This window comes from Haplochromis burtoni, unplaced genomic scaffold (assembly GCF_018398535.1).
Source record: "Haplochromis burtoni strain Fernald_Lab_line unplaced genomic scaffold, NCSU_Asbu1 Contig_188, whole genome shotgun sequence".
NCBI lineage: Eukaryota > Metazoa > Chordata > Actinopteri > Cichliformes > Cichlidae > Haplochromis > Haplochromis burtoni.
The window spans coordinates 334,969-347,481 of NW_024582549.1; the positions used below are offsets into that span (position 1 = coordinate 334,969).

General features: G+C 39.3%; 1 long non-coding RNA gene across 1 annotated transcript; it reads left to right on the top strand.

Moving 5' to 3' along the window:
- The first annotated feature begins 2,746 nt into the window (after positions 1-2,746).
- LOC102296612 lies at positions 2,747-9,018 on the top strand. The gene is made up of 4 exons (XR_316581.3): positions 2,747-2,913; positions 5,884-6,006; positions 7,254-7,418; positions 7,524-9,018. It is a non-coding gene; the product is annotated as an uncharacterized LOC102296612 (long non-coding RNA).
- Positions 9,019-12,513: the final 3,495 nt, after the last annotated feature.

Sequence of the window (12,513 nt, forward strand, 5' to 3'; positions counted from 1 at the left end):
TGCTGACTGAGATATCCTACAGCTTCTGGATGAAACATGCACATCTGAACTGGTGTACCGTAAAAGCTTAGTTGTTTAAGAAAAAGTAAAAGATAATTCTCCTTTGGTGTCAAAGTAACCAGATACTCAACATTGCTGTATTGAACATGAAGATGTGATGAAGTGCAAAATGCAGTAACTTCCACAGTTATTCTACTTTGGCTGTAGAGTTTGAGATGTACAAACCAATTTTTCCCACTTGTTTAGTCATAAAAACAAAAGACCCAATCACACATAGCCAAATAAACAACAGGATTTGAAGTGAGAAGATAATGAACCAAAAGTATTTTGAGTGCATTTATAGCAAACTGACAGCAACAGTTGTTTCCTCATCTCAAACCCTTCGTACACCCCTGGATGTAACTCTTCTTTTGTGTGTTCTTTCAACCTTGCAATTGATTACTTTGACAGCTACAAGCACACACTATACCCCTGCTGTAAATTGAAAGCTTTAGCTTTCTCATAAAAGAATCTCCTTTCCTCTGTGGGTTAGTGCAGACAACTTACAGATAAACAAGTCTGGGTAGCAAACCATGTCTGTCTGTTTGTTAGTTTTTTTAGGGAACGACAGCTCTTCTCCAGTGTATCTGTTTTATGTTCCCTTTTCCTCAACCGTGTGATATTCTCAATCAAAGGAAACAGCACAATTGTTCTTCATAAATCCACCTTCGTGACGATGAACTCACTGTGCCCAAATTTAGTCATCTCATCTAAGTGCTAGTAAAAGATTGTTGACAGTTTTGCATGTGGCCTTCATGTGTGTCGTTTGAGCCGGAGGTCAGATTTACATTAATTTTCATGTTTTCTGCGGTGCGTGGTGACCTAGTGAGCCTAGGACAAGGACAGAGAGACAGGAGACTCTTGTGCCTTATTTCCTCACTTTGCAAAAAGCCTAAGAAACATATAAAGCAAAACAGAAGACTAGATCTCATGTGGCCTTTGCATTGATTAGATTTAGTACTTTAACGTAATGTAACACCAACCATAATACCAAACTCTACATGATATGTTGCCTTTTCCTTTTTCCATGGCCCTACAACATGTTTTTTGCTTTGTCTTTTCTAGCTTTGTTATCACTCTTTCATCATTTTTGTCTGTTTTCTGCCTTAGGACGTGAATCACGGTTACCCCTCACAGTCAAGGGTAAAAGTATGGGACCTGAACTTGAGTTCAACCATAATGGGATTGAGTTATTAGATTTTTTTCATAGGAGAACAATAATATTATCAAGAGATAAGAAAAACGAGCCAAAACGAACACTTGTAATGGGAGAAATATGTCTCACAAGGGTTACGAATGCATACAGTATGCTTCATAAGTGTAGACTATGATTTTCAAACATGTGCCATGATTTGTGGCTAACTTTTAGGGACTAACAAACATCCTGCTTGTAGTCCTGTGGTTTTTTCAAATAAAGTGGGCATTTCTCCTTCTAAACAAAAAAGAGGAACTCGTCACCCAGAAAAAACATAGATTTTCCAATTACAGGCACCACACAGTAGTCTGTCAAGGTTAACATATGGTTTAAATAAGCTGCTGCTACATCCTGAGATGTTCAGGATTAGTCATTAAGCTAACATTAATGTTAGCCTGCTGTTATTAGAGAATGCTAAGATTAACATCAAAGTGTTATTTCACATTACCTGGATTATATCTATATTCAAATTATGCAGAGATTAGTTAGTATTTAGTCACTTCAGAGTATGATCCACAGTGATGTACAACGTGTTCAACCATCTGCAGCTGAAGTCTGACTCAGTTTGCAAGCAGCAAGTAGCAGAAGCTTAGCCATATGTTAACCTTTATAGCCCACCGTGTAGTATCTGTAATTGGTAAATCTATGTTTTCTAGTAGAAGGGTGTTCTGTTTATTTAGAAGAAGCAAAGCCCAGTTTAACTGGGGAAAAAAATCCCACAGGACAGAGGAAGCACAGATGTCCCAGTTTTACACTAGCACATGAACACAGCTTACATTTGTGGATCAGTGCGAAGCTGACAGCATGAAATTTGTCTCAAAACCCCACTTGGGCATGCAACGTGATCTGTGTGTATCAGGAGATTTCGGCACACGTATTTAAGGTTTTGTAAGTGAGCGAGAGTAATGCCAAATATATTATTAGGCATTTGTAATTATAAATATTCATTCAGGTTTAGGTATAGACAGTTGTAAAATAGTTTTGTAGCACGTGCTTGTGAGTCCTCAAAAGTTTCACACAAATCACTGCCTGCATTTGTAAATCATTTACGTTTACGTGTGTGGATCATACCATAAGCATTTGTAAGACATATAAGCTGCATACACTTATGTTCCTTTATAAAATTGCTAGTATGTATGTATAACGCTGCAGATGCAACGTTATGTTAGTTGACAGAGCCTCTGTGGTTATAGTTTATTATACTGCAAGGTGGTTCTTCTGCCAGTCAGCAACAAGGTGTAATAAAATCATCTGCAGGTTTTTTTTGCCACTTTTTATGCACACAGCTGATACCACGTACCATCTTTTATCTGTTGATATACTCCATAAAACACATCTGGTAGTTACATGATGATTGTTGGATATTTACTCTTCTGTTTCAACATTAATACACACATGTCTGTGAAGGTTCTCATTAATACACACACTTCATTTTGAGTTTTATGATAATATATTGCAAACTCTTATTGACTGAGTTTAGCTTATACAGGAAATCTTTCTTCTCCAGTTGCAGTTGTCGAATAAAGGGCTGATTTTGGCCGAAGTTTCTCTGCTGTGTTGTTCCCTCTGGGAGTACCAGACTGTGGAAGTCACCTTCGCAGTCGGATTTTGGGTTCATTTTCTGAGGACTTGCTGCTAGCTGTGACAGGACAGCCTCAACCACTTACCTTCAACTTTAGGTAAAGCTCGATATATGTATTTTTTTTTCTCTGCTTATTCTGTTGGTTTTTGTTTTTTGCCCTTCTCCCCCGTCCCTCTTCTTAGCTGTTTTTCTTTCCCTCTCTTTCTTTCTCCCCTTCTTTCCCCCAGTCAAGTCTGTCCCAGCAAGTGAAAATAAAATAAACAATAAAAGGTGAATCAAATGGACCATTACGGCAAGGCTGGGATGGTCAGTTTGGTAAAGTAAATCCGTTGGGCATCTTTCTTCGCCTTTAGACAATAATTCTGATGGCAAAAGAGCCAAACGGGACAGGCAGAAAAAAACAAAAAACTTTAGGTAAAGCTGGCGAGGAATGGAGCCATTGCTCTGACAGAACATTTACATGTTACAAGCAAATGTAAAAACTGACTCCTGGATCCTTTACCTTCTCTGTACCTATTTTCAGATTTTTCATCTTGTTCTTTTCAAGGTTTCTTTTCTTTGTCTGTTTAATCTGTCCTACAATCCACTTTGATGTTTCAGAGCTCGACTTTGGGGATGTAGCCTTTGGTATGCTACATTTTTCCTTGGATTTCATCCTTACGTGCATGATAACATATATTAATATCTTCATATTTTCTCATATTGGCTCTCTCTCTACATAGGTTTCCCAGAAACACTTGTGTGCATCCTTTTCAAACCTTCCTTTGTGCCCGTGAACTTCATATTGCATGTCTGGGGAGATGGTCGGGCCTCGCCTAGCATTAGCTTATTTAGAAAGGTTTCTGATGAGTCATGAAAAAATTGGCAAGGTCATACTGCTGGAAATCTTCGTTCAAGGCCTGTGGAATTCACGATCTGCCCGGCAACAGGCTCAGTCCGTACTGTGTCAGATAAATCCATTAAGGTACAATTAATCAACAATTAATCAGAGACCAGAGCTAGCATACCAGTTTTAGTATAATGGTATAGTGCAACAATGCAGCCAACATTAGCTCATGGATTACCAAGATTATAAACATTTTCAAAGTGCACCATGAACACAGCACACATCACTAGAGTTTGTATTGACAAACCACAGGGAAGGGCACTTTTACCAGTCAGACAGAAGCAGGCCTCTTGTCTGGGCAAGACTTGCTATGCTAACGCAAGAAAGCTGACCTAGTTAGTTCCATCCGCATTTTTATCAGGCTGCTTTGTTAATAATGGGTAACACTATAAAGCTAAAGGTGAATTTTTTTCTTACTTTAACTTCTTTCCTTTTAACTTTAGACACTGGTTTTCCTGTATTTCTCCTGTACTGGTCTTCCTGGCCTCATTGTGTGTGTGTATGATGCATAGCAGATGCTGCTGATTACACCGGAAAACTCTCACCTCATACCCACCCCTGTTGCTTGTGATGTGTTTTCATGGTGTTATGTTGTGAAGATTCATGAGCTTTTTGTGCTGAGGAGTTTCTTTTGTTTTCTGTTCTCATACTGAGCTCCTACTAGGAGCTCAGTATGAGAAGAGTTCTGTTTTTCTCTCCTCCATCTCCCTATTTTGTTGTACATTTCATTGTTTTTCTTTACGCTACCTGTTCTGACCTGCCTACCCGATGTGATGTTTGTGTATTGTATGTATGGTCGGAAGAGGTCCAATTTTGCTGCAGGGAACTGCAAATGACAAATAAATGGCTTCATGATCATCATCATCAGGTGCGTACAGGTGACGCTGTACTCCAACACTGTTGGAACACACAGGCCGGTGCTAGTAGTGGATGTTGACGGCGTCGGGGAGGAAATGCTGTCTTTGTCTATGAAGGCTAGGTTAGACACATTTACATGTGAACATACACAGTCTGTTGAGTGTGAAAACTTACTCAAACGTTCAGTTGCTGAAGTTAGTTTGTGGTAAAATAAATCCAAGTAAACATCCTGTACCTTCCTGTATTTCTGCTTTTGTGCCCTGAGGCTGTTTCATTTGAAAAGATACTCAATAAAAAAAGAATGAATAACAATGATTCATCATCCCTCTACCAAAGGAAAATAGAATACAACCTCTTCTTAGAAAATTAGAGTTTATGTTTATGTTTGACAGAAAGCAGTGGTGTAATGGTGTCTCGGGTGGAGAATATGACACACAAATTCAATGAAATTATCTATGATTGTCTTGATATACTGTACTTTTTACTCATCTCAATTTATTTGTCATTATAGATTAAAAAGGGACTTGTGACACTCATTACCAGCTCAATCTTTGTTTTATTTAATTAATTAATTAATTTTATTCTGGAACTCCACTAGAGCTTTGAATCATTCACAGTTTTAAAAATATATTTAAGTTATATTGGACCATCTGTGCCAAACAAAGCACTTTAGATTCTCTGCTATTAAACCTGTTAGTTGTAAAAGCCCACTTTATTTTGATTGGCTGCCCCTCACCTGACGTATACACACAGAACTCAAACAAGGGAACAAAAGATCTCTGTAAACTGTAAACTACATGATAGACTGTAATACAGCCTTAATCTGCCACATGACACCTGCTACATATATGTACTTAAGTATACAACTATATACACTGTGGTACCCAAAATCCCTGCTAGCAAACTCTTCTATCATCCTTTTTTCTCGAATAAAGTACCTTTTTTCTGCTAGTAATCTGCTGTGCTTTCAGCTGTCTGCATGTTCTGATGCTTTGACAAGTTGTGAATGTGGTCCATTGAACTTGCATGCAGGTGTCGGCAAATCAGTGGAGGATGTGTTAAATATTCAGAAGCTAATTTGCATTATAATACAATGGAATGTCACCTGCATCATCATTCAGAATAGGGCAGTGGCAATCTGACTTCCTCACGGCAATCACCGTCATTATACTTTTATGAATTCATTCTAATTAATAGAGTTTTGGCATGATGCCGTGCAATTACTTTTTGGTCCATAAATACTCTTCATATCTTTTCTTCTCCACCCATTTCGCTGTTTCTCTTCTACTTGTCTTGACTCTCTTCTTTTGTCTGTGTTGATAGGTGTGTTGTGCCTGAGATTGTGGTGGATACTCCAGTGCTGGACTCCTCAATTACCCCTATAAACAGAAAGTGCGGTTGACCAACTCTAGCAATTTGCCTGCCTGCTACGGCATGCTTGATCAGGTTGGACAGATCCATGCAGCAACAAAAAAAAAAAAAAGGATTTATAGAGTTTACATGTCTGTGTTATGAACTGAAGTGAATTAGAGCATACATGTTCCTTTTCAGTCGATATGAAGTAGGAGCGAGGAGACAGTTAGCTTAGCATAAAGACCAAAAATGTGAAAAAATACTAACTGGCTTTTTCTAAAGGTGAAGAAAATCGTCATAAGCTCAGTAACAAAAACATTATATCTCATTTGTTTAAAGGATCGTCTTACAGCTTGCCAAAAACACAGCTAATGACTTATTGGTTGCTCTAATTGTCTCTCTTGTCCAGACTGAAGAGATTCTGTCTTAATGTAATTACTGTGTGGTAATGGGGACACATCTTCTCGTCCTCGCTTCCCTTACTGAGCTTTGGTGATGTGTGAAAGTGCTACTTTGAAGATATCTTTTTTTGGATTGTTTAGCCTTAGTGTTCATCAATTATTTTTGAAATACACTCACTGACCACTTTATTAGTAGATTGCAACCCCCTTCTGAATTCAGAACTGGCCCTTATTATGTTAGAGGCAGCCATGAGAACATGGATAAAGAGATGGACAGCAATAACATTCAAGTAGCATCTGTGGTGTTGAATATGATGCTCACTTGGCAGTAAGGGGCCTAAAGTGGACTAAGAAAATATCCTTAAAAGCCTGAGCATTTGATACAGATACATCCGGCAACTGTCTTGTATTTGGGTACTCACCCCATTGAACATGAGACTGGCATCGACAAAGCATATTCACATTGAGGACTGCTACTTGCTGGACATTTTCTCTTTTTCGGTCCATTCTCTGAACCCTAGAGATGATCGTGTGGGCAAATCCCAGCAGAGCAGCAGTTTTTAAAATACTCGGATCAGATCGCCTGGCACCAACAACCATACCATGTTCTTTCTTCCTCTTTCTGATGTTCAGTTTGATCTCGAGCAGGTTGTTGGTGTACATAAATGAATACCTAAATAAGCTGTTGCCGCACTGTCGCTAAGTAAGAAATTATTTTTTGAGACAAATGAAGGTTTAAAAGACAACAAAAGCTGACCTCATATTATCCATTACTGTGCTTTATCCGTTTATACAGCAGTGATGAACACTAAGTGGGACTGTGGATTTCACAAATGTCACAAATGTTTCATCCCATGTATGGAGGCAAGTTCCACAATTACATCTGATGCACTATGGCTGCATTAAAATGTATATTTTTTTTCCTGTCTCTGTATTCAGGAAAATGAGGAGAATCCATCACTGCTTTTAAGCAGTTCTGCACCTAGACGAGTGATTCATCCCGGCAGCTCAGAGAAGCTTTCTGTGTGTCTCCCTGCTAAGACTGTTGGAAAGCGCCGCAGCACTCTATGAATTGCTGTGTTCAGCAGCCTCCAGCCATACCTGGTCAGTGGAAGTGTTTGTGTTGGACTCTAAGTTAAATATGTTTGATATCTGAATAAAGACATAATATTTATTCTTTGATCCTTGAATATTTCTGTTCTGTTCCAGGAGGTGGCCTTGTCATGTATTGGACAGGGACCAGTAGTTCACATCCAAAGCCCACAGCTGAGCTTTGGCAAAATCCCAGTTCTGAAGAGCATTGCCAAAACCCTGCACCTGTACCCAGTCACCTATTCCAGCTCACTTTACTACTACCATGATACAGACACTAGAATTTGTGGCATAGGTGGGCAGGCATATACTAAAAATTGATTTAGAAATTCTTATACACTTTAAAACAAAACAACACAACTTTATATGAGCTTACGTCTCATAGTGGGATGCTAAAGCATTTGGAAGCATACAGTAAACATCTGGGGAAAAAAAGCAGCGTTATCCAGGTTTAAGAGTGGATTTACTACATATCTCTCAAGTCATCTATCAGTTCACGTACTGGCTTTCTGTCTTCCTTAGCTCCTGTGACTAATTCATTTTCAGTCCAATTGGATATGTAATTAATGAGCTGATGATTTAATTGCTTTGTTAGCTTTTGAAATAATTAGCTGCCACTTCAATTTTAGTCCTACCACAGGAGAATATATTATAAACATTATATATACATTACAATCCAGTCAAATGGTGACATATTTTGTCAGTGTAGAACAATTTTAACGATCAACTCACAGAGCCTCGCTTTTGGATATTGTAACATTTATGCACAAATAGTAGATTAACCCATGCTGTATAACAGACTTCCACTTCTATCTCTCACTCTTCAAATGATACTTCAGTGTTATCAGCTGTTACCTACATATTAAGACATTTTCCACATTAACTACGTTTGATTTTTCTAGGTCTTAAAAGCCTTTTAAATTAAAATGGTTATGTTCCACTTGTATGCATTTATAGTGCTTACTCATGGTAAATGAAACACTAAACTTTCTGGCAACCAGAGAGCCACAGTTTATCATATTTAGTGTTTCACTTTTCTCTGAAAGCTCTTCCCTCCCTACGTACTGTCATATCAGCGTTGCCTGATATCCACGAGGAGCCAACTTGTGACTGGAACTGTACCTCAATACTTCCAAAGCTGACATAGACACAACCATCCACATGCACAATTTTAAACACACACAGGCAAACCCCTGTGTAACTGCAGTTTTATGACCCTGTCCTCTCCTCTAAGGCAGTGTTGGGGAAAGGAGTTTCTCCTCTGCACTCTCAGGCGTCAATCGATGCAGATTCTCCTAGAATTACATTACGTCTCGCTCAATAGGCTGGCAAAGAACCACACAAATAGACCTGATGACAGAAGATCACGGGGATATTGCATAAGGTACCCAGTCTGTCTTGTCATGTAAGTGACCATCCGTGGGAACGACTTCATTCCTCATCCATCCTGGACTTCTGTTATCTTATATGGTGTCGAACCATTCAGACAGGCAGTGAAGAATTGTGTGAGCACTGCAGGCTGCACATGAACACATTTGCTTTCCTGGAGAATCCCTTACATAAGCAGACTTTTATTCATGTTTTTTAAATTCTCCTGTCAGTGATACATAAGAACTGGAAAACTGAAAGAGAAACGTTATTAAAACTCAGAATATTAATTTTGAGTTTGCTGCTTTTTTTTGACAGTCGATTTTGTCGCTCTGTATTACTGTTTGACATCAAATTTGGCTGGCAGTAGTCTCTGCACCATCAATACAGGATTTATTAAGCTTTTATGCGCTGTTGATAGCAGCAGACCATACAGCACAAATCAGAATTCTAAACCCTTCCATCTTGTGCTGCATTTAAAAGCAATCAATGCTAATCGAGCTGTGTGATGCAGCAGGTTTGATGTGATTATTGAGATTCCAGTCGTCTTGCTCCTTACCCAGGGGAGTCAACCCTGTGCTCTTTCTCCTCTTTTGACTCCACCCACCCCTTCACCACGATCACCCTGGTATCGACCCGGTCCAAGCCAGCTTTCAGCAGCCTCTTTCCTCGATTGTACAAATGCTGAGAAAGTGATCTGCGACTTCCAAAGTCACTCACTGGTCAAGTTTTGGCTGTTTGACATTTTTCCTCATACGTATCATCTCTCCTTCAAACTGAGAAGGTGGCTTTCAATGTCAAAATGCAGTGAAAGCTTTATATTTAAGTTTGAGTGAAAATATTTTTAAGCACCGATTTACTTTGTTGTGCTATAAGGCAGTGAAAGCACGCAAGCTTCACCGCATTAATAGGAAGCTCATTTTCAAAACCCCAATTAAAAGTTTATGCTCCAACCATAGATCAGCAGAGCTTCTGTATAGAACATTGATTGCGATTTCGACCACTGCTTGGTCAGATATATGTACACTACGCTGAGCACAATGAAAAGCTATCTGCTGTGTTTAAAGACTGCAGAGATTTATTCGATTTACGTCTGTTTTCTCATTACACTGGTCTTTATTTGGAAAAGTGCAATCGAACAATCCGCAAAGCTGCGAAATAAAATAAATATATATAGCTGTGTTGCAGCAGCTCTATTTTAAAAGCTATTCTCCTGTTTATATCTCTGTGTATTTTATAGCAGATTTTAGCATAAGTTACACTTGTCTTATTTAACGTGCATCCACACATTAGCCTTCCTCAGAGTAGGGATATGTTTTGTCTTACTTACTATATGTCAGGCAAAGAGCTGCTGCTCTATTTCCAACTCAAGGATCTCATGCCGCATAGAAGTGGTGATGTGATTATTCAGCTATATGATATACACACATCTATCTCTCAAGGATCTCAGTAGCATTGTGCCACACAGTTATAGAAAACGCCCGCACAGGGGAGATATTTTCAAGCACCACATTTCAGTGATGGAAAGAGCTACTGGAAGGACCGCACTGCCCCTCTTTTCTAGGTGAGGCTTTCTGTGGTAACACCTCAGCTCATCAGGTTCACACTGTAAGTTGACTCAGATTATAACTCCTATGTTTCCTTAGGCCACCAGAGAGTCCTTTTAGCGTGTTGAGTCCAGTGAGGCAGCTGTACTGCCACGGGGCCAGCTGGAGCTCAAGGTTGTGGAACACCTGAAGGACATGATTCAGTTCGAGGGCAAGTTGGAGATCTTTATACAGGACAGTCAGGCGCACACTGTCCTGCTCTCTGCCACTGGCACTGGAACTACAGTTGCCATTGACTGACCTTTTCGTCCCGGCCTCAACTTAGGCACACACTTCAGGTAGAAATCACTATTTCATTTTCACAAATTCAATTTTGACTTAGTGTGAAGTCCTTTTGCAGAAGTGAATAATATGACACCAAGAATCTGCCTTGAGCTCTCTTTGCTTTGTAAGCCATGAGTCATATCAATATCACTTCAAGCTCTTCAACCTTGGCATGCGAGTACACCGGATGAACAGGAAGATTGATAACTCACAACCCACTTCAAAAACCCACAAAGGTGGAAACTTGCCTAGCCGGAGTTTCCTACCTCCTTTCTCAACTCCTAAACCTATCCGGTTGTTCAGTCTAACGTCACTAGCCGTGTGTGGGTCTAAACTCCGCTGCAGGTCCATATATCAAACGATCACTATGGCATTACTGAGAGTTGAAAAACTGTCTAAAGTCTTTCATCTTTAATAAAATGATCAGCGTTCTGCTCTACCAGGTGTAACAATTGAGTTTAACATCCAGGCATCCATGAAAACGGAATTTATGACATTTAACGGAGTTAGAAGTTAGCAGGGAGTTAGCTCGCTAGCTTCTATCTAAATACAATATAGCATGTCCTGACTGCGGGGTTTTGGAAACAAATTAAAACGTACAGCTCTGCTATCACTTCCAACATAAATGAAGACAGAAAACTAAACAGCAGTGACGTTTGTAGGGTTACTGAAGTTGGACTAGCTAGTATATAATGATGTGCTACGTGACCGCTAGTGACACAGCTATGTTAGCATAATATAAACAAGCTAACTTTTTTCCACTCGATAAAAGTTACCGTGAGTGTTCTCGGTGGTCAGGAACAAATGTAATTGCATGGTAGGATGCTGTAAAAGGACCAAACTTCAGCCAGGAGAACAACTGAGATAATCCATCCACAATACGAGGTTAGTCATTCATATACTGCTGCATGGGCTGGGCTGTAGTTACATCCTAAGGTTTTAAAAACTGAGCTTAAATAAATGATTAGCGGTAATAAAAGCCGAGGGAGGTCAACAGTGATCACTGGCTGTTTTAGGAGCTTTTGAGATCAAATAGAAGAAAATACATAACATTAAACATGTTAACAACACAAAAGCCATATTAAACGCAGACTACTTTAGACCCGGAAGTAGGATTCGTTGCGTCATCACTGAACAAACGGATATGCTCCAAGACGTGGAGTAACTCCTTCTAGCAGAAAGATGGTCAGCCTCATTCTGTGATACTGTGAGCTTTTTTCCAGCTCACAGTGTCTTCAGACTGTCCTAAGGTGAAACTGTTTGTGTGTATGTCCTAAAAGTGAATAATCATAGCCAATCTGTGCATTAGAACAGATGCTGCAGCTCAATATGCAGTATACTACATGTACAGACTTTTGGCTTCCCAGGTTGTATGTGAGCATCAAGCGTGCTATGCTTTTGTTGGTGCAGGTGCTACCAGGAGAAGATCATGTCTGTGGATGTTATTTGTCACTTCGTAGCTCCACTGGTCAGCATTTTCCTCAAAGCAGCTTCTACATGAAGAAGGTTAGTCATGAGCAAGAATACCAAACATTGCATTTTTAGTACTTTTTTTAAAAGCATATTTTTTGTAATACTCTGCAATGCTTGTATGATTGCATCCCATAACTGTTTTAAATGTTGTCTAAAGGTTATGTGGACAATCACCAAAGGTCCCATAAACTGCAGCTCTCATGAATGTTAATCTCATTTGCCTCCTTTATGTATATTTCTGTTAACATTTTGATTATTTTTAACCAACCTTTAACCATTAATAATTCAAACTGCAGCAGTTTAATACCTGTGCTTCAGACATGTCTCTTTGTTGTTGTTCACTTAATTTAAAAGGTTTCTGTGTGTTACAGGTCAAAGGAGAAAGACTGCTGCCC